Consider the following 22,134-nt stretch of genomic DNA (forward strand, 5'->3'; position numbering starts at 1 on the left):
AGATCTCTTGATTCAAATGAAATGGGGAGACTACCTTGTGCAAGAAATTTGGGTGAGTGCGCAAGATTACTTTGCTGTTGTGAAACGTGGTGAATGGCTTTCACAAGGACAACACCTGCAGCTCACTGACTCTGCGCACAGAGGTGAGAGCCCCAATAAAGCGTCACCAAGCAGATGTCCACAGACGCCATCGGCTGGGAAGGCTTGCATTGCAAAGCCGGCAGAACCACATTGAGGACACAGACCGGATGCGGCCTGTCTACTGGAGTCAACATTCTTGACAACCCCTTAAGGTGAGCTTTAACTACCGGGTTGGCCGCCGAAAACACATGCTCTGGGGAATTCCTGTACGACCCGATGGCTGGCAAATAAGTACAGCAAGTATCCATCTGAACTCGAGAACAAGCCAGGTGTGCCAAAAAAGGCAATACGTCATCCAAAGGACAAACGATAGGGTCCAGCCCCTTGTAGCGTGCCCAATGGCAGAATCTAGTCCATTTACTCAAATACTGGAACAGCGTGAAAGGCCTCCTGGCCAGTTGAATGATGTCCCAGTTGTCATCTGAAAATTGAGCATGCTGAAACCTCTGCTGATCAGGAACCAGGTTGCCAGAGCCAGTGTGGCCGGGTCCGGATGCTCTACTGCACCGCCTTGCTGCGTCAGGAATCCCCTGCTGGGGATCGGATGATGGATGGGGATCTGGGAGCATAACGGCAGCAGATCTGAAAACCAGGATCTCGAAGGCCAATGGGTGGTAACCACGATGAGGCTGCAACTCACTGAGGCCCTGAACTTGTGGAGAGTCAGTTGGAGCAGAGGGGTGGGCAGGAACGGATAACACCTGCGGCTGTGCTAACAGATCTGGAAGGCGTCTCCCAGAGACCTCCGACCTGCCCATGATGCAAACTGGGGGCACTTGGCATTCTGAGAGTATGCAAACAAATCCAAGTCAGCGAAACACCAACGCTGGAGGCAACAGAGTCATTGTGCAACTCCCACTTGTAGGTGTTGAACCCCAAGTGACTCAGCTGGTCAGCTTCTACGTTGCTGTCCCACGGCGGGTGGACTGCCGAAATCCAAGTCCTGTCCACAAGGGCCCATTCCCACATCGAAACCACCTGCATTCATTGGAGGGGGGGGGGGGGACGGGTGCCACCCTGCTTGTTCAGATAAAACATTGTGGTACAATTGTCCGTCTTAACCAGAACCAACCTGTCCCTGATTATGAGCAAAAACGCCATGAGGGTCAGGCCCACTGCCCGGTGCTCACGCAGATCGATATGTAGGAGGATTTCCATCCTGGACCATGCTCCATGAATCACAGAGCCCGCCAGAGTAGCCCTCAGCCGAAATAGAGGAGTCTGTCGTCACCACCAGGGAAGGCTCCAGACGGGCGAAGGGGGCTCCCACTGAAATATTGCCCTCCATAAGCCACCAGCGAAGATCGGGCAAAAGGAGCTGCGTAATTGGGATCCTGTCCAACTGAGACCCCGTCTCCTGATCCCAATTGGCTGCCAGGTAGAGCTGGAGGCACCTCATCTTGAGACAGGCGTGTTGTACAGTCAGCACACAGGAGGCCATCAGGCCCAAAATGTGCTGGAATTACCATGCTAAGTTGGCCAGAAAGTGCACCCACCGCCTTACGGAGGGACATCAGCCTCTCAGGCGTGGGAAACACCCACTGAACTGTAGTGTTCCAACGCATCCCTAGGAATATCAGATCCTGAGAAAGGCATTACTGGGAATTCCTCAGGTTGAGGGAAAACCCAGCTGATGAAGGGTATCTGCCAATCTCTGGCAGGAGTGCAGCACAGCTTTGGGTAACCCCACCCTCACCAACCAGTCGTCCAGCTACGGGTACAAGTGATGGCCCACCACTGCATTAATCAGCTTTGTGAAGACACGAGGGGCAGAGTTCAGGCCAAAGGGTAGCACTTTGTACTGTGAGCGGTAGGACACTTCCGATGCAGTCGATATATGGGTACGTGCATCTACGCATCCTTGAGGACCAGGGAACACATCCAGTCCCCTGCACACAGAGACTTGGCTATGTGTGCGGGAGTAATCATCTTGAAGCGTTCCAGCTGGTTTTTCTTGTGTACCGCAACACTCCTGGAATAGTATCCGAAGCCCCTGTCTGCAAGAGGAACTGGTTCTATCGCTTGCATCTCCAATAGAGACAGGATCTCCTGTAAAAGATCCGGGGACCCGATCTGACGAAGAGGAGCAGAGGATGGTAGAGGCAAAGGAAGAGGAAAATTAGAACCCGTGGAGACTACAAATAGGAGCCACGGGTTGCTGAAAAGACTGCTTCTTGGCGTCAGAGGCAGGGGCAGAGGAATTTAGCGGAAAAACCCAGGCATCCTCTGCTTCTTCCTTCTGCTGTCGCTGGGCGATCTGTCAGGCCTCCGTGTACCGCGGCCTCTGAACCCCTTGAAGCCGGAGAACGTTTGGGTGTTTAAATTCAGTTCTACTCTGGGATTTAGGGAAGGATTTCTGACCTGGCTTCGTCAGGATGGCCAAGGACTTGGTGGTTTGAGTGGATGTTTTCCTTTTTCGTCAATTCATCATCGGTGGACAAATTAAAAAGGTCCACGCCCTCGAAGGGCAGATCTAGGATCTGCTCTTGCATGTCAGATGAAAACTTTGTGGAGTGCATCCACGCGGCCCTCATCTCCACACCAAGGCATAGCCCTCAGTTGGCTGCGTCGATGTGGGAGACCAAAGACTCCATGAGGTCCTGTGCAATGGCCCTGGCAGCCGCCAGACGAGCCTTGAGAAGGAGGCTTGCTTGTCCGAAGGGAGGTCGGTCAGAAACTCCTGAGCTTCCTTCACAACGTCTGGTAAGCCGCAGCGAAGAAGGCATCAGAATTGGCCTGCCGCAGATGCAGTCCTGAGATGGAGTAACAGCGCTTTCCCAAGGACTCAAGGACTTTGTCCTCCTTGGAGAGGCAACTGGAAGTGGCTCCTATGAAGGAAGATGACGAAGACGGTGGTCTAGAATATAGCGAGGCCGCAGCCACCAGGGAGCAAGCAATTAGTCTGCAGGAGTGAGGCAAGGAGGATGGCTACCCGCCCGCCAGTCTAAACCTGCTGTCCAATTTCTCGTTCATCTGGGCGCTGGCCCTGGGCTTCTCCCAGACCTTCCGCACTACCTGCAGTACATCCCTCTGAAGGGGAATGCCAGACCGGACTGTGGTGTGCCTTTCCAAGACCTCTGCGAGCACCCCCAACTCCTTGGGGGCTTCTTCAGGAAGAGGGACCCCCCATCCCCAAAGAACTGCACCAGGCCCCGCAGGCAGTCATGAAAGGCTTCAACAGATGTCAAGGGCTTGTCGTCCTGGACGTCATCGCCCCCCCTTTTCACAGGCTGAGGGGAACCTGGGACACAGGTCCCAGAGCGGGCCCCTCCCAACGTCCGGAGCCGCAGACAAGTCCAACGGCTGTTGAGGGGGAGACGGTGGCACAGGAGGAGGTGGGGGGGTTGGTATGACTGGGTAGGGCCTGAACCAGTGGTGGGATCGGCCGTGGAAGCACCGAGGGAACGGGAGGAGTACCCAGAGGAGGGGGCCGAGGTGGCCCCATCTGGAGAATGACCTTCACAATGTCCTTCAGGAGCCCCTTCATTTGAGGGGAACGCATGAGGAAGCGTTCGAAGGAGTCTTCACTAGCAGCTGGGTCCCTAGGGGCCCTGCCCTCTGAGGAAATGGGCCACTGCTCCTGGTTAAACTGCAGAGGCACCTGGTGTGCGTAGCTGTAAGTCTGTGATGGGTAGATGTACCCCTGAGGTGACCAAAAACCTGCACCATAGGATCCACTGCCGCTTCCAGAGTGAAGGGCGCTGGAATCATCCTGCAAAACCCACTCGATGGGCAAAAGCACTGGTGGACCCTGAGCCAGATCGAAGATGGCCGCCCGCCTGGCATGCTCTGTCATTTGCCGCTATCCCATTTTGAAACCTTGTGCAACACCCCGGGAGGGTGGGCGCGGAGGCTCTCAGCCAGCAGAGGCCCCAAACACAGGAGGATACAGCTTGGGTCTTGCATGCAAAGCAGAGGCGCCGACCTCCGAGATCCCTCTGGTAGGCGCTGAGCCCTCAGGCGAGCAATCAGTAGTCGAAACGCCCTGGGTGGTGGCCTTGGAGCGAGCTCTGGTAGGCTAGGAGCCCTTGGCACTTGTGCCCGTAGATGTGCGGGATGAATCTAGCTGAGAACCAACTCTTGGAAGTGGGAGCCGGTAGCCTGGAAGGCCTCAGGTCTGTCCGCAGAACGTCCGGAAGAGCCTGCGGGTTCCTCGGATTGGGAGCTGTTAACCTTAGAGGCCTCGGGCCTGCCAGAACCTGAATACGAGGAGCCCCAATCCGTGGCAACCCTGGGGAAGGAGTCTCCCCGCTGTGGAGCTATGCTGAACAGAGGGCCACCTTGTCTTCACAAGAGGTCCTGGAGACAAAGTCCTTAAGGTTGGGTGGAGGAGAAGTGTGAAAAATCTCCCTCCACCGTGGCAAACGATTCCTCAATGCCCTGCACCGATAGCGCTGTAGGCCGCCCACGAGTCCCAGCAGTGGTCGGGCCCCAAACACTCAAAACAGAGTGCATGGGGGCCCCGAGGCCAGGAACGAGTGATCACAAGAGGCACATATCGCAAATCCTCAAGCAGCCGACATGCGCAGGGGAGGTGAGACACCGAAGGGAAGTGAAATAAGAATTGAAAAAGCAACGGGGAGCATGCAGAAGCTAAAAAAATCTCTGCGCTGGTGGCCAGGTCCAAATCCGCCCGTGCAGTAAAAGGGACTGAGGTGAGGCACCGGAGGGCGAGACCTCGGTGGGGCATTCACACGCCCGAGGCCACGCCCCTCCGCTATACTAAATTGTTCACTGACAAAGGGACCTGTACCATCTCCATGTTGGGGGACGCCCACGAGGATGGAGGAAAGAGGACGGGACTTATAAGTAAGAACATCTAACAGATTAATTCATCTGCTTGGATAAACTCAACTCAGAGTCCCGAATAAAGTCGAGGTTTATGACTAACTTTCCTGCATTTACCTGCTTCTGCCTGGTCAAGTGCAATGTCTCTGGTTACCTTTCATGGCCGCATAATACGTCTCCCACATGCCTCTGTGCTAAAGAAAAGCAACACTTTATACCCAAGACCCCCGGAGAAGCCAATTGAGTCACAAAAGAGGATAATAAAGGTTGGTGTACTGTCTTCCCCTGTGATTTTGCAGTTGTTTTGGAGGCGTTGAATTTCTTATTTCCTGAATAGGAAGTGGGTGCCGTTGAATGGCATACCCAAAAGATTTGCCTGCACATCGGGTGCAATGCCCAACGTCCACATCCACAAGTGCCTCCTCACGAATGACGTTGTCACCATGGCTCATGCCACACAGTCCGACACAATCCAGCCTTCTTAGAGCGCCTGCCAGCAGCTCCTTTGCCATCCACCACAATGGAGTTGAAGCAATGCCTTGCTTTCCACTCTGGTAGGTAACTCAGCTGCCTCTGGCATGACTTTCCAGAGAAGGTGCTTCTATTTAACAAAGACAAAAAAGATGTGTTAAGCGCCTTGAGCACCACGCGCCCCACATTAAATATTTTCTTCCCAAAAGGTTGTGTTTCGTATTCTTCTGGTATAGAAGGAGCAAGGGAAAGAAGGTAGATTTGCTCACTTTGCAGTAGCTGCCTGGACCACCAGGCTCTCTGGGGAAGGGGCAAAGGCATGTTTGACAGAGGAGTCTCATTCGAAGAAGCCAGCATGTACTTTTCAGCCAGCTCTTTGTAAACCATGGCCACAGAACCAGGATTTTGCCACAACTCTAGCACTAGATAAACAACAACCGTATTAAAAAGTAGAGTGTCTCTCTTTCTGGCCCTTTGCCGGAATGTCTGTTACCTCAATTTGCTGAATGGGACTAGACGAGGCTCCAGGGCCCAGGGACTGAACCATCTTTTCCCATGGTGCGACGGATGGCTATGTTTGGGTGGCCATACAGAGAAGCTTCAATGATGACTAGATCTGGAGAGCTGTCGAATCCACAAGCATCCTGAAGGTCAGCTGCCAAATCTGAAAATGTAGGCACTACTGTAATCAATTCCCTGAGAAGTTGCCCCTGACGGGATCCCCTTTTTCATTGGACATCTCCTGAAAACCCTCGAAGTACCATTCTCTCGAGAGACGTGTATAGATATTGGCACTTTTCAAAGGGGTGGGGGGGGGGGCGCAATCCTCTCTGCACGGTGCCAAGGTTACCAGTAGGGGAAAATCGAGGTTAAAGTACTCTGCTTTTGTGCTGCAGCGCTTAAAAGTGACTTTGTTCAACTCAGGACCAGAGCTTTCCGGTGCACGGATGTCCATCATCAATGCAATCTGGATGGCCTTCGAAAGAACACTGACCCCCCCCCGTCCCCCACCCACTCACCCCTGATAAGGGTTAAGCCCGAACCTGGGAACAAATCTCTAGCGTTTTCTTCTTGAAGGACTCTCCCTCCCCACTCCGCCACCGAGGAAGAGACGGTGGGCACTTTACCCGTTTTCCTTTTCTCTGACCGTCTAATCTACCTCACTCTCATCCCAGCGGGATTGCGGTTTCCTCTTTTTGTGCACCAAAGAGAAAAACGAGTGGCGATCCACCCCGAGAGACCTCTTGTGCTTTCTATGGCCTATTTGACATCCTTCATTCTCTGAAGAGTGCTTTATCTCAGGGTTTGGTTATCCCGAAACTCTACTTTCCCCCAATGAATGACTTCTGGAGTGGGTTTCCACTGATTTAGCTGGGGGCGGCCTTGAGTCATTTTCATCATGCATTCACAGGTTGTCTTAAGACTCATGGATTGGCAGGATCCACAGTCCAAGGATCAGAATATACAAATGTTATACGGCCATTTATGGAAACATTGGGCGTGCAGTCCTTGCACTGCATGAATCAGGCCGAAGCTGAACAAAGCATAATCATTTTCCCAAAGATTCAGTCAAAAAAACAAACTGCCAGGAGAAAATGTTCAGTGCAGTGTGCCAAGCAAGCTGAAAAAAGGGTCTAAGGTCAAGGGGCGTTGTGTGCTCCATTTGTATATTGGATGCCATCATTTCCAGAGCCAAGGAGTAAACATGCGAAGAGAGTCAGCGCTGAGGCACACCTTGCCACATGCTGGAGAAAGAGTTTCCAGTGCAAGCTGTCACTGCCTATGAAGAACAAATTACTAATCTCTCTGTAATGTTATTTCTGATGGGAACATCCCACGGATTTCTCATCTATGATAATCATATCTCAGTGCAGCTGTTCTTCATAACTTTTTCCACCACCATTGGGCACATCATGGCTCTGCCCGACATCCCTACCTATCAGACAGGACGTCAATGGTGGTATATATATACCCGTCGCTTGACCTTGCTTTTTTTTTCTGCAACCTCTGTTTGCTTCGGGAACACTGTTCTTTAGTTTTTGTGAACACATTCCTACCCCTGCAAAGGCCTCAGGCTTCAAGCCCTGCGTGGATTGTGGTGAACAGATATCGCTCTATGGCGCCCACAGATTTGGGCCTTATAATTATATGATTTTTCTTTTAGAACACGCTCAATATCGGGAACCAGTTTCGAATTGCGAGCCTAGGATTCGAACCTGTGTTGCTATGCATTGTCTTACTTCCAAGCCAAACGTTTTGTCCCAGAGCTATCCTTATGGCCTCTGGTAGGTGTTTACAGGTCATTCTTCAGTGTTATTGGGGCCCTTTCATTCAATGCCCTCCAGATAATCATCATCCCACACTGCTTAGCCGCTGAACCCTCTCCTTTTGGAGTAAGTCCGTCAGCACTAGCGAAAGGGCGTGATCGAACTGATACTGCTCTCGGAATAAGGCAAAGGATGGCACTGAGTTTACTTTCTGGCTCGCTTTTTTCAAGCTCTTGCATGGTGGTCCCTGCGAGACAACCTGTTAAAGGGTGTGCTGCTTCAACAACCCTGTCCTCAAGTAGCAGTGGTCACTGATGCGTCCTTGAAGGATTGGGGCGCTCGTTTTATGGATCTGACTGTGAGCAGACTGTGGTTGCTGGGTTATGATTATTATAGACGAGGAATCCATGGGAGGAAGAAATGCGTTTGTAAGGTAATTTTTGTATGAAAATTGAATGACAATGATGTGCATCTTACAGCTTATTGTGCAATTCAACAGCTATTTTGTGGTGTTGCTAGAGGGGTAAGGTGAATTTTACTAGCAGAATCTTACGATTCATATAAGTGGTAAAGTGAGAAGGAGAGATATGATATGAAGTCCCACTCTACCCATTTAAAGACTTGGAATGTTTGATTTCATGACAACAGCTTGTAGGAGGTTAAACTATATGCGAATGTCTCATGGAGAAAAGGGATGCATGATTTAAAAAAATGTTCTATGATTTTTGTCAGACTAATAATGACTCAGCATTTAGCAGAGTCAAAGACTGATGAAAAACAGATTTCTATATGTAAAAATAAGAAGGTATGAAACAGAATATGTACACCTTTCTGTTGCAATATGTTCTACAGACAAATACAAGAGGGTCAGTGCGAGATCGCGATATGCAGTGTTTTTAGTCTATGAACAAGATATAAACATATGTAACTATGTGAAGCAAGCCTTTGAACTAAGGTCGTAGGGTGAAACAGATCGAGTTTAGAGGTCATACTAGTAGGCAATCGAAAGCTTATTTGTACATACTGAGTGTTTCTAATAATAGTTGTCAGTTTGTTGAACACAAAGAACAGAATATATTTGCAGAGGACATAAATACACATGTATTGGACATTTCGTTGTTACGTTTTCATGTTGGTTTAAAGAAAGGGATGTCATATTTTATATAAATCACAGATCCAGATGCATTTTCCTAATGTTAGTCAATATGTGTCAAATTGAGCACTGTTGGTCTATGTATTTACTTAAATGGGAATAGTTAGATATGCGTTTTCTGTCTAGCAAGGTTTTAATGAATGATTTGTATTGTGAAATCTTTTTAGAGTATGTTTGATATTAAAAGATCATGATGCGAATATAATCAGACTCGGTGTGAGCACGTAGTAGTGGATTCATATAGGTGTTGAGGAAAGATTTTGTTTGTATGAAGGAAGAATTAATCTATCAAAAAGGGCATTATTGAAGGCAAATCCTGTGTTCTTTTAATAGATTCCTTTATGACACATATTCCTCATTTTATTCTGACCCCCAAAGCAATAAAGAAACTGGAGATGGTAAGGGAACAAAAAAAAATGGAATACCACTTACACTAAAAAATTAGATACATAGCAGCTTCAAAGAACAAATTATTTAGAGTTGTTAATGTTCTTGTTGATGAATTAGCTCTTCCCTAAAAGAATATTCCCCATCTTTGAAGTATCCCCCTGGTGAAAGCCTGGCCTTGCAAACATTTGTAACCAGTAGGCAGTGCACAGCTGCTATGCATAAGCACCATTCAGTGTCTGTGGTGCCCATGACTTTGGCTGGACGGATTAATCCATCAGAAAGAACATTATGGAAGGCGAGTAATTTCTTCTTCTAATGGATTATTTTCTCCCAAAGATTGTTCATCTTAGAAAGACTCTCAAAGCAGTATAGAAACTGAAGGAGCAAGAAACTATCACCTACTTCAGGAAATTTTAGAGCACTGCGCTACCAAAGCCATCAACCTCACTAGATAATAAACACAGGCATTAGTGCTTGTCGAAGGTGTGCTGAGACACCTACGTAGCCTTCTAAAAAGATGTCCACAACAAGATATCCTTCTGTAAAGTAGAGATAGCCACCATGCCTCTGGCTGGTCAGAGAGTAGCCGTCAAAAAAGTGGAGGACAATCTGGTACATAGCTGGTCATCCTTCTTGATATTCTGGATAGAGCGCCAGTCCTTTAGGGGTCCAGACAATTAACCTGCACCTTGGATAGATTAGGCAGATTGAAGAACATCAGAAAATGAATTGAGAAAGATTAAGTCAAAACAACCTTGATCTTGGGAATGAAGGGCAGTATCAGGCTCAGCAACCTTTGGAGAAGAGGAGGTAAGGATGCTATACCAAAAAACCCTAGAGCTCACTCAACCTCATGAAAGCGGTGGCAACCACAATAATCAATTTCAAAAGGCAGAAATGACAGGGCTCAAACAGAACAGCTAGGGAAATCACCTAGAACAAACTTCCGATCCCACGTTGGAAGAGAAAACTGGCACACAGGAACAAACTGGCTCTCTGCAAGATCAAAATAGTGGCCATTCACCCATTAAAATAACCAATCTGAAGTCTGCACTAGGCCAGTGAGAGCAAAACAATCCAAAACACAAGAGGTTGGACAAGTCAAAGACTCCATACACTTTTCACAGCAGCAGGAAAAGAAATCATACAACCTACATGCATAGATGTGTTTGGTAGCAAGCCTACTTGCTGAAAGGAGGCCATCCAGGTGGTTTGTAGACAGATCCCCATTCTTGGTACCTCAGCAGACAAGTACGAAGAAGGAGACTGCTCAGGCTTGGCTGGAGGATCCTACCTTCTGAACACACGTTTAGGTCCACATTTGCTGGGAGGCACCAGGGAGAACTGATGGACATGTTCAGATAATCCAGATACCACATCTTCCAGGTCCAGTACATGTCGATTAGGTTGGGAGTCCACCCTACCCTCAAAAGCTTATGGAGGACGAGAAGGGTGACCGGAATCGAGAGGAAGGGCGTACACACAGAGGAGATTGAAGTTTGACCCTACAGCCAAAGTGTTCCCCAGAGACAACTGCAGGGAAACCTCCACAGAGAAGAACAACTGGCACTTTTAATTGACACTAGTGACAGTGGTCTTTCTGAGGGCACTGCCAAAAGGCAACCATCTCATCCATAACTTCCCGACAGATGAACAGTTGCACAGGGTGTCTGCCACAACTTTCTCCATCCCTCCCCAGATGGACAGCTTGCTGGGAGACTCTCTAAAGAGACCAGAACTACAGGTGCATTGCTTTACTGCACACAGGCAGTGACCCTCTCTTGATGAGATGTGTGGCCACTGTGTTGTACAGTCTGAATCAAAACACACTTTCCCAGCACAAAAAGAAGGAAAGCAACCAGGGCTAGCTAGGGGCCCCACATGCTACTCTCCATTCTATCATGCAGGAGAGCATTGTAGCCCTTCAAAGAGAGGCATCATGACTACTGTCAACTATGGCAGGGAGGTCGGAAAGGTTTTCCCCTGTACAAGTTGTCTCAGAGGGCCTACCACAAGAGATCCTGTGATAACTTGGTCAAAACCTGGAAATGGTCTGTAATGTTGCCCTGAAACAAAGATCATTAACCATGTATCAGACATTGGGGAGCTCTCATGTGCAACCGGGTAGCAGGCATAGAATGATGCAGTAAGCACTCACACACAGAAGGCAGAGAAAAGCAGAGGGCGGGAACTGGCTGTGGGATTGGAAAAGCTGCACCATCTGGATGACAACAAAAAGGTCCTCAGGAGTGGTCGACACTGCATGACCTGGGACCTTTTGAAAATGAGGAAAAAGCTCAAGCTGTGCAGCATATAGTAGGTGTTGTACAGGCGGGACAACACTGTCTTCAGAGAGCATGTTGGAATGAACCAGTCGTCCAGATAGGAAATTACACAAATCTGTCAACAGCTGAGATGAGCAGCCACCACAGTCAACGGCTTGGCAAAAACATTAGGGCCAAGAACAGACTGAAGGGCAGGGCTGCACACTGGTAGTGGACTCTGCAAACCACAAACCTCAGGTACTTTCTGTATTTAAGATGGATCGGCACATGAAAGTAGTCATACTGGAGGTTCCTGCACTTCAGACAGTCCTCAAGTAGAAAGCGCAAGCATCTTGAACGTGTCCTTGCGCAGGTACAAGCTCAACAATCATAGATCTGGATGGGACAGAAGTCTTTATCCTCCTTCAACACCAAAATAGAATGGGGACACCATAACCTTTCTCGCTCCAAGGTGGCACATGTTGGATAGCAGCCTTCAACAGGCGTAGCAATATTTCCTCCAGAAGGAAGGCATCCAGGAGGGAGTTGCGCAGGGAGAGGGTGTTTATGGACAGTGGAGAAAAGGGAGTCAGTAGCCCTGGGAAATAACTTTTAAGGGCCAGGCACCGATAGGTGTGGTGGTTTTTGCCCTCTGGAACAAAGCGGGATAACCTACACTAGCGTAAATGAACGGACAAAGTCCAAGTTAAAGGGGGTTTGGACCTCATGACAAGGGGAACCATGAAGACAAAAGCTGTGCCCTCATAACAACTCTACCCGAGTTGGGAAAGCACCTCTTCTGTTTGCCAGAAAGGGTCTGAGGGACATAGTGGAGAACATGATTTCAGAGGTAGAGGGTTCCTCTGCAGCCTCTGGTGATGAAATGAACGTGGCTAAGCTGTTAAACGTTATTGAGGAGAAGAATGAAGACCTCTAATGGAGGTCAAGGTGCAACAATTTACACTTTCTAGGCGTATATGAATCCTTGGACATTACCAATATTGAGGTCTTTAACGAAACTATGATTGAGGAACTGTGAATCCTCACAGTTGTCCTTGCGCTTCACAGTTCAGTGTGCACACTGTGCTGGCTCTAAGGCTGGTCCCACATCCAATCATAGCACAATAGGGACTGGAATAATATCCTTCGCCTTCCCAGGAAAAAAGGTGTTCTCCTCCCAATTGACAATAACTTTTTAAAATTTTTTGTTTTGTTATTACAGACTTCACAAGCTCGTCCTGGAAGACCCTTGATGTAAAAAAGGGGTTAGGAGACGAGCAAAACCATTATGCCGTGATGACCTGTCTAGGTGGAGTATTGTGTAAAATGGCAAAACATACTTTTTTCTGACTCTAGAGGAGTTCCGGGATGTTTTCCCTTCTAGCAATGGCTGGTTGAGTGCTCACAAGCCCACTGAAGGCTGGGGAGCGGTCCTCCCATTATGAAAGTATAGTCTTTTTGGCTGGATATGCTACTGGTCCCATGGGAAGTGGCTCCAAAAGGGTCTTCATGTCCTATTTATACTTCTATGCATTCAGAAATTATTTGTTATTTATATATTTTACCCGGGTCACCGGTTGACTTTAAAAAAAATATATATTCTTTATAATTGGATGGTGGGCAGGGCACCTTTGTTTTCCTCCCGGTGACTCCTGGGTGTTTCATTGGGTTTTAGTTCTTGTGTGGGTGGTCTTCATGGGCACAGCTAGGAGAGAATGTGACTGAGCAGTTGGGTTTGTCACTGTGGCTAGAAGGTGGTTACTGGTACCGTTGCAGTTTGTTTGGCTCGCAGTGAACTAATCATTTTTTAAGCCTGGGGCAATCATGGGGTATGGTGGGATTTGCATCACAAAATGTTAGAATAATGTGTTGGAATGTGGAGGGCCTGGTCCCTTCGATTAAAAGATTTGAATACTGCACTAAACATTGATTATGACAATGTAGCTCTGTTACTCTGTAGCTAGGTCTGCATGTGTGACATCCTGGGTCCAGCGGCTGGCTGTTTAAGCCAAATAGTCTCTCAGACTTGCCATTTCACAATGTTTCTCATGAGGAAACACAGTTCTTTGACCAGAAAGTGGACAGCTCTGTGGAATCCAGGAGTGTAGTTCGGGAGAGTTTTTAAGTGAACATGTGAGGCGTCTGCATTAATAATGAAGCCATAGAGTTAACATTTATTCTGGGCAGATTGAATAGAATGGAGCATGAGCTTTGAGAACTTGAGGATTAAAGGGCACTGAAGACTCCAAATTCTGGCTAATATAGAAGTTAAGTTGAATGAATATTTTCAGATTGCAGAAGGGAAATTAAAATTATCAGGGGTGGCAGGGCTAGGCATTATGGTGAAATGATGGGGGAGGAGGGTGGAGGTTGAATGGAACTCTCTCGTGGGTAGGGAATGTCACAGACATTCAGATAATTAAGAGATTCAGATGCCGGATTGATCATTATCATCCAGGGATGAAGACATCAATGAAGTGTTCACTGACCTTTGTAAGTCTCTATGCGTCCCAGCTAGAAAGGACACAAACTTGTTTCTGAATATTTAGATCCAGTAGTCCTGGGATGGATTTAGGGAATAGCAAGGGATGCACATAATGAGCACTTATCATTAGCAGAATGTTGTGCTGTCATTAAGGACTTTGCTAGAGGAAAGATGCCTAGGCTGGATGGCCTGATTATTGCGTATTACATCTTACTGCCCTATCCGATAGCCATACATGAAAAGGTGGTTAAGGTGTGTTCGCTGGCTGCTACGTCAAGGGAGGCACTCATAATGCTTATTTTTAAGCGGAAAAATGGCCTACCCGAGGGCATCGAAGGCAGTGACCCCACTTACTACGCCGAAGACCTCCTGCTACAGGAAGTCGGAGCAGGGAAACTCTCCCAGGGCTTCACCATAGAGAGAGCCCACCGATCCCTCGCCAAGCAGCCGCCCCCTGGATGCCCACCCAGACCAATAATAGCAAAAGTGCTTAATTACAAAGACAGGAAAACTATCCTCGCCTTTTCAAGATCAGGCGGCTGTATACAAAGAGACTCCGCTAAGGTCGCCATTTACCCAGACTACACTCTGCAGGTCCAAATAAGCAGAGCCCAATTCACCCACACAAAAGCTAGATTGAAAAATGCGGGCCTACGCTACATGCTCCTGTACCCAGCTAGGTTAAAGGTCCTACACAACAACAGAGCCTACTTCGTCGACACGCCTGCCGAAGCCACCGAATGGATGGACAAGGAGCAGATCCCAGACCTGGAACTACAACAGCAGAAACCATGGCAAACTGCATCATGAGACATCACTCCCGCACCCACAGGCAGAGCACTCCTGACACACCGAACCATGTTACGAAATGCGGCAACCTTAACTCGATTGGAGCCAATCTAGACACGAACGGCTTCACAATAGACACCATCTGAGACAAGCCTACTCTTACCCCCAGGAACAGTTTGGGTAGTTTACCCGCCGTAGGGCACCAATAGACCTAGGTCGAATGGAGCGGAAACGGGACAGTCAGAACGAGGGGAACCTCGCTAGACCAGTTTTACCAAAGGTTAAGTTAATGTTTAGTGTTCAAGGGGAAGGGAGCCCCCACTCTGGGGACCCAGTTAAAGTTATAAATGTAATGTACCAAGACCTCCAATCACAGAACTGTTGTGGAACACACCAAGTCCTCCCAAGACAACACAACCTATCAAGCCATGCGACAGAGCTACCTCCCGGGCCACCCTCATGCCGACAACTACACTCAGATCATGGCAGACAAAATTAGAATAATGTCCTGGAATGTCAGAGGCTTAAACAGCTACGTCAAACAACATTGCGTCCATACATTCATGAAACGACATAAAGTCGGAGTCGCTCTGCTGCAAGAGACCCACCTAAATGCACCCAAGCTAGCTGCGCTGGCCAAAGTATGGAGAGGAACTCTGGTGGGCTCCACATACTCGACCTACGCTAGGGGAGTCTTAATTTGGATTGCCCCTTCTGTCCCCATCAATCTGACCCACACTAAAACCGACAATGAAGGCAGAATGGCCCTAATACAAGGCACCATTGAAGGAAGGGACCTATGCTTGATTAGCACCTACGCCCCTAATCACGATACCACAGTCTTCTTCCGCTCGTTGTACACCCGCCTCAGCCCATGCAGAGAAAGCATAATAATTTGGGGGGGGCGACCACAATTAGACCCAGGACCCCTGCATCAACAGATCCGACAACAAACATGCCCGCCCTCCCCCGCCTGCCAAAATATTGAACGCCCTTGCTCACCTATTTGCCTTGAAAGACCTATTGAGAGAAAAGCACCCGACACCAGAGCCTACTCCTTTTACTTACCCCCACATGCTGTACACACCAGAATTGACTGCATTTGCACCAGTGAGGAACACCTAGACCTGTTTGACGATACACAATATCTGGCCAGAGTACTGTCCGATCACTCCCCCCTGGTGACCACTTGGAAGGTCATCGCGCCCAGACCCCCAGTGCCCACATGGAGTCACAGGAGCGAAGCACTGTTAGAGAAGGCCTTCTGTGAACAAATCAGACAGAGCACGTCAGATTACTGGCAGACCAATTTAGACAGTGTCCAACACATAAGCACAGCATGGGAGGCATACAAGGTAGTGATGAGAGGGGAAATGATTGCTGCCACGGGTGGGGCCCAAAGATCCACCACGTACCTGCTAGTGCGCGCTGAGGAAGAGTTGAAACACTTGGAAAAAATAACATCCCAGGACCTTGCCCACATGAACAAAACAATAGAGCTTAAGCAAGCTTGCCTAACACACTGGGGGACACTGGGGAAATTAAGCTATGCAAAATACGTCGAAAGGAATCATGACCTTGGCGACAAACCAGGAAAACTTTTAGCGTGGATCTATAAACACAAAATTCCCAGAAAACCCATTTGCTTAGTCCAGGGCACAGATGGCCAGAACATCCACACACAAAAGGAGATTAATTTGGAGTTCAAAAAATACTATCAAGCCCTGTATTCCGACCCTACACCACCCACTGACACTGATATCGAGGACGTCCTCGACATCATCAAGCTACCTCAGCTTGACGGACAGATAGCCGATACCCTAGAAGGCCCCATCACCCCTGAGGAGGTTGCTGTCACTATTAGATCGCTCCCTTCTGGGAAGGCACCTGGACCTGACGGACTGCCAGGAGAGTTCTATAAGACCTACGAGACTATACTAGTCCCTCTGCTGTCCCAAGTGTACGAGGCGGCATATGAACTGGGTCGCCTTCCAGATACCATGAGGGAGGCGGACATTATCCCCCTGTTAAAACGCAAAAAAGACAGTTCAGAATGCGGATCATACAGACCGTTGTCCATGCTCACCGTGGACAACAAAATACTGACGGCGCTACTGGCAGGGAGACTGAGAACTGCCATCCCGCTCTTAATTCACCACGACCAGACAGGGTATGTGCAGGGCCGCTCCATTACAGAAAACCTACGAAGGTTGCACCATGTCATATATAGCACTGACAGCTACCCAGAAAAATGCGTGGTGGCGTCCTTCGACGCCTCCAAGGCATTCGACTCAGTCCGATGGAAATGGCTCCACGCCACGCTGGCCAAGATGGGAATAGAGCCGTCCTTCCTTAAATGGGTTGAACTCACTTATACAGACCACACTGCCAGGGTACGTATGAATAACACCTTCTCTGACAAATGGAATCTCTCCCGGGGTACACGACAGGGATAGCCCCTTTCCCCCATGCTCTACATCTTAGCTGTGGAACCAGTGGCGGCTTACCTAAGACAGGAGGAATACGGCGACCGGGGCATAGTAATTGACGGGACGACGCACTTAGTCTCCATGTATGCGGACGACATGCTTCTTTACCTGAAAGACCCTGAACACATACTACCCTACATACGCGAGACACTGGAGGGGTTTCACAGATGCACAGATATCCAAAATAACTATGACAAGTCATGCTTATACCCCCTAGCAGCCTTAAGTGAGTCAGATGAGAAACACCTCCCAACTCTTGCCCTCAAATGGGAACCCACATCCTTCAAATACTTGGGTATCACGATTCACTGAGACCCCAAAACAGAACACATGTTGAACACATCGAAGGCGAAAGACGGCCTGGTCAAATCAATGGACTTCTGGAGCAGGCTACCGCTTTCGGTGGCGGGCAGAGCAGGGCTCCTTAAAATGGTGGCTCTACCGAGACTCCTTTACTTTTTCACCAATGTTCCGTACAATATCCCGCAACCGTTCTTTAGGGATCTAAATAAACTCTTCAGAAAATTCCTATGGTCAGAAGGTAGACACAGAGTCGCCCTGGAAACGATGCAAAGGCTGTATGACAGAGGGGGCCTCAAGGTCCCTAACTTTGAACTTTACTATATAGCTGGGCAACTGAAGCATGTGATCCAGTGGATGGCTGACGACGCCACAACAGACACTCGCCTCCTGCTGCCCACAAACTCCCAAAAGCTACTCAGAGACCTACTCTGGATCGAATCAGGATCAAAACACCAAGACTCACACTTAATCCGCCTTGGAATCCAGATATGGAAGCGAGCCTGCAAAGCCACCAGAGTGGACGACCTTTATTCCCCACAGATCCTGATCAGCGTAATCATGACATCCAGGCCAGATGATCGGAAGGTGATTAGGAACACATGGGAGACATACGGCGTTGCCACCCTGGGAGACCTTAGACGATCAGGGCATCCTCACGTTCACTGAACTCCAGGAGTCCACAGGGATACCAACAAGACAATGCCTCCTGCACAGCGCCGTAGTAAAAAGACTCACAAAACGCTGGCCGGAAATTGAGTCCCTGGACACCGGACACAAGGGCATAGAGAACCTGTTAAGTGCTGCAGAGGGAGGTCATGAAACCTCAAGGCTCTACGAAACTTTGCTCACCTGCACCACGCAACAAGACCTTAGGAGAAAGAGCAAATGGGAGCTCGAACTCAACACACAGTTCGAAGACAATGAATGGGAGGTTATAACATGCTATCACAAAAAAGTATCTAGGAATGCCCGCTTGCAGCTTATTCAATTCTATGTTCTCAACAGGGCATACCTTACCCCGGACATTGGGCCTCATTCCGAGTACGGCGCTAACCAATGGCGCTATTAACGCCTTGGTTGACGCCGTACCCGGAACGGCAGCGCCTTGGTGGATGGCGGAATCACCGCCCCATTCCAAGATTGGCGGGGCGGTAATTCCCCATTCACCAAGGCTCTTCCCCATTCCCAAATGAGCCCCCATAGGGCTCAATGGGAATGGGGAAGATGCAAATAACGGTGACCGTTCATTACGGTCACCGTTATTGGCTTGCAGGCCCCTTTGCGCCCTTGACTTTAACACCTGCTCAAAGCAGGCGTTAAAGGCGAGGGCGCAGAGGGAACTCGGAGTATGGCGGTAAGGGATTACCGCCACCGGTCTCGTTACCGGTGGCCGCTATCCCTTACCGCCATACTCGGAATGAGGCCCATTATCTCAAAATTCAGCAGAACAGGTGCTGCAACGTGCCCCAAATGCCTGGAAGCCAGTGTGGGAATGACACACATGTTCCGGGGATGCCCGGCGATCCAAACTTTCTGGAAGCAAATCAAAGCAAGGGTGGCGGAAGCCGATATTGCATTGGATGTGCAGACACCTAGGGCGTGTATCCTAGGCTCTTACCCTAAAGGTAAAAAGAATAAGCCTCTGAACAGACTTAAGGATTTAATGTACATTCTGGCAAAACGACGAATTGCCATGGCTTGGAAGTGCCCCAGAGCCCCTAGTGTTGCAACATGGTGGGAGGACCTCCGCAGATAGACAACAGCCGAAACGGGGGCATGGGAGCTGGCACAACGACAACAAAAGATAGACTCCTCCGCAGATCTATTACAATGGGTGGCCATCGCAATGACCCTATTTTACGGGAAAGGGGAAAGCTCTTCTGATGAGGACTTGGACAGCCCACATTAATCCTGCACACACAGAACTGAATGGACTTGGTCAAGTTGGGAGGGAGGGAAAGGGCAGGGTTTTATGGTAACAGCGTTATTGTTTCTCAATCATTTATAAGTTTGTATTGGTTTTTTTGGGAAATAAAAATAAATTTAAAAATTAATTTTTAAGCAGGAAAATATGCAATGGAATGTGGATCATACTGACCGATTTAACTTAGCTTGAATAATAAAATGTAGCCAAAGGTGATCATGAATCACCTAGTCCCTCTAGTGGAAGTCCTTGTCCTTCCAAAACAACATGGATATGTCTCAGGGTAAACCACTTCTTTTAACTTGAGGAGACTATTCATATTGCTACATTGGTTGAGCCTTCCCTTCCAGCTGCAGTGGTATTGTTAGACGCCGAAAAGCCCTTCGATTGAATGAAATTAGCTTTTTCTCTTCTTGGTGCTAAGGAGAATATGGGTTTGGGTGGCTGCTTCATCTCGCTGATCTCGTTACTAATAATAATCTGTGTGCCATGATTTTCACAAACGTGAGGATTTCCAAATGTTTTGCTATGGAATGGCCCTTCTGTGGGTTAACTACTCATCCAAATGCTCTTTCCCCATCAGTAGAACCTCTTTTGGTGCGGAGAAAGGAATTTCACGTGGCTTGGGCTCTGTGGTTGTATTCTCAAAAGATACCAATGTCTTTGTCAGCAGATTATTCTTTATGTTCAGCACCATGAGTGCAACCTGGCACATTTTATAGCGGCTAAGAAGTTTTTGGTCAATACACGTAGAAGTAGGTCTGAAATATTTCTCTTTCGGAAGCAGCAGCAGCGGCCTCGAGTTGTGGAGTGGAGAACAAGTGAAGTATCTTGGGGTGACAATATGTCAATTGGTTAAGCAGCTTGCTCGGGCTAATATTTACGTTTCTAGTTTCCAACTTGGAGTCAATCAATAAATAGATAAAGTTACCCATGTCCATCATTGCCAGAGATTCCCTTAGTAAGATGGATCTAGTATGTTTCATGGCGGTGGCCATTTCACTGCATTTTCCAGTATTTTTACAAGAGGGCTAGCCCTCAATTCACGTGCACTACCATAAAGTTAAATCATATATGTACCCTTACGCCGCAACCTAACACTATGAGGCGAAAAAAGCATTGAAAAGGCCATTAACCAAATGTGGTGAAACAGCCGCTTTGAGGTGGGTGGGCACCATTAAGAAGGTACTATTGCTAAGGTTTTTATATTTGTTCCAGAATATTTCAGTAATTTGCAGGGAAGAGATCAGAGCAGTGTGTCCTAACACTACAATATGACCGAGGTGGGCTCACAGTTCCTGATCTGGAGCGTTTACTACTTGGTGGCTCAAGCTCCCTAGTTATCTTTTTTACATCATGCCCAGCCAGAAACCATGTGTTTCTGGAGCATTCAGCCACTGCCCCGGCCCTGTTCCTGATCCTCCTAGAGAGTAGGTGAACATTGTCCATACTACATTCTATTTCTGGTGGTACGTTGCCGGGGATGCAGGATGGGGATCCCTCTTCTCTACTGCCCGTCTTATTGTTAGGTTGTCAGGTTGACTATTACCTTTGAGTCTGTTTTTCTTTGAACCATGCCCAAGACTGATGTGTGCTTTATCAGGGATCTTTTTCCAGAGAATACTACTTCTTTAGCCATCAGCCTATATTTTGCCTCAGAGTTGCATTATTCTCCCATGCTCCTGACAAGCCTAGATCCCCAACTGCAGACCCCTGGAGCCAATGATTTGCGCATGATTTAGGGCACAATGGGAGAAATACCCGGGTTTCCCCATAACAGATGACTAATGCCTTTATATAAGGATTCAGACTAAGCAGGTTTCCTGTAACTAGAGATTTAAGTTGCTGCATTCTTTCAGATGATTTTCTGGGTTATATGATTGATGAGGGTGTTGCAGCTTCCCCATTGTTAGTTCTGCTGGGCTGCACTAGGAATGTGCCCAAGAGTTCAAGGAGATTTGTGGGACGGATACTAATTTTAGTTTGGCGCTGGGTGGTGATCACCTGGTACAAGGACCCACCCCGGGCAGTGCAATCATGACAAGAGGATGTAGCATATTTTGTGATATTAAGAAAACATACTGCAAACTGGTGGAGCTAACGCAAGGACATTTGCACACATTGCAGAGGCTTTCTGAACAGAAACCAGGGGGTCACTCTGGGGAAGGATATTCTGACCTGATGTCATGTGGAAGACTCTGTAGAAGCTTAGGGTTTAGTAGGGGTTTTCCTGCCCTTGAGGAGAGCGGTGAAAAGCTTAACGGCACATTACCTTAGGATGCATGGACTGACCGAATCCACAGTCTTCAGTTCATGATTGGGATCTAGGCACCAGAGGCATCGCTTGTGAGGGTAAGACCTGGATTTCCTACACCCAAGGCCTTTGAGGGAGCATGACATGAAAAATTACTATGAAGCTGTGTCATGCTTCACAGCATCATCTGTTAAAAAGAATTTGAGGTTATGCTGACTAGCTCCATATACACTACCCATGCTGTTACATCAGAGGTCATGGGTGCCAATGACTGCATGCAGAGTCGCAGTGCACCAGCTGTCGCTAAGTCAGTCCGACGCTCTTAAAACATATCTAAGGTAGAGAAATTACTTACCGTAATGCTCCTTCTATGGATTCTTCTCTCGCAGATTCCTCATTCTCATCTTGATAGATAT

The 22,134-nt window shown here is 48.3% G+C and overlaps 1 protein-coding gene across 1 annotated transcript in view; it reads right to left on the minus strand.

The window, feature by feature from the left end:
• Positions 1-22,134, minus strand: part of PCCA (propionyl-CoA carboxylase subunit alpha) — a 3,020,006-nt gene that overhangs the window by 193,376 nt on the left and 2,804,496 nt on the right. The gene's annotated exons all lie outside the window — the stretch shown is intronic.

This window comes from Ambystoma mexicanum, chromosome 7p (genome assembly GCF_040938575.1).
Source record: "Ambystoma mexicanum isolate Mex_15411 chromosome 7p, UKY_AmexF1_1, whole genome shotgun sequence".
Taxonomy (NCBI): Eukaryota; Metazoa; Chordata; class Amphibia; order Caudata; family Ambystomatidae; genus Ambystoma; species Ambystoma mexicanum.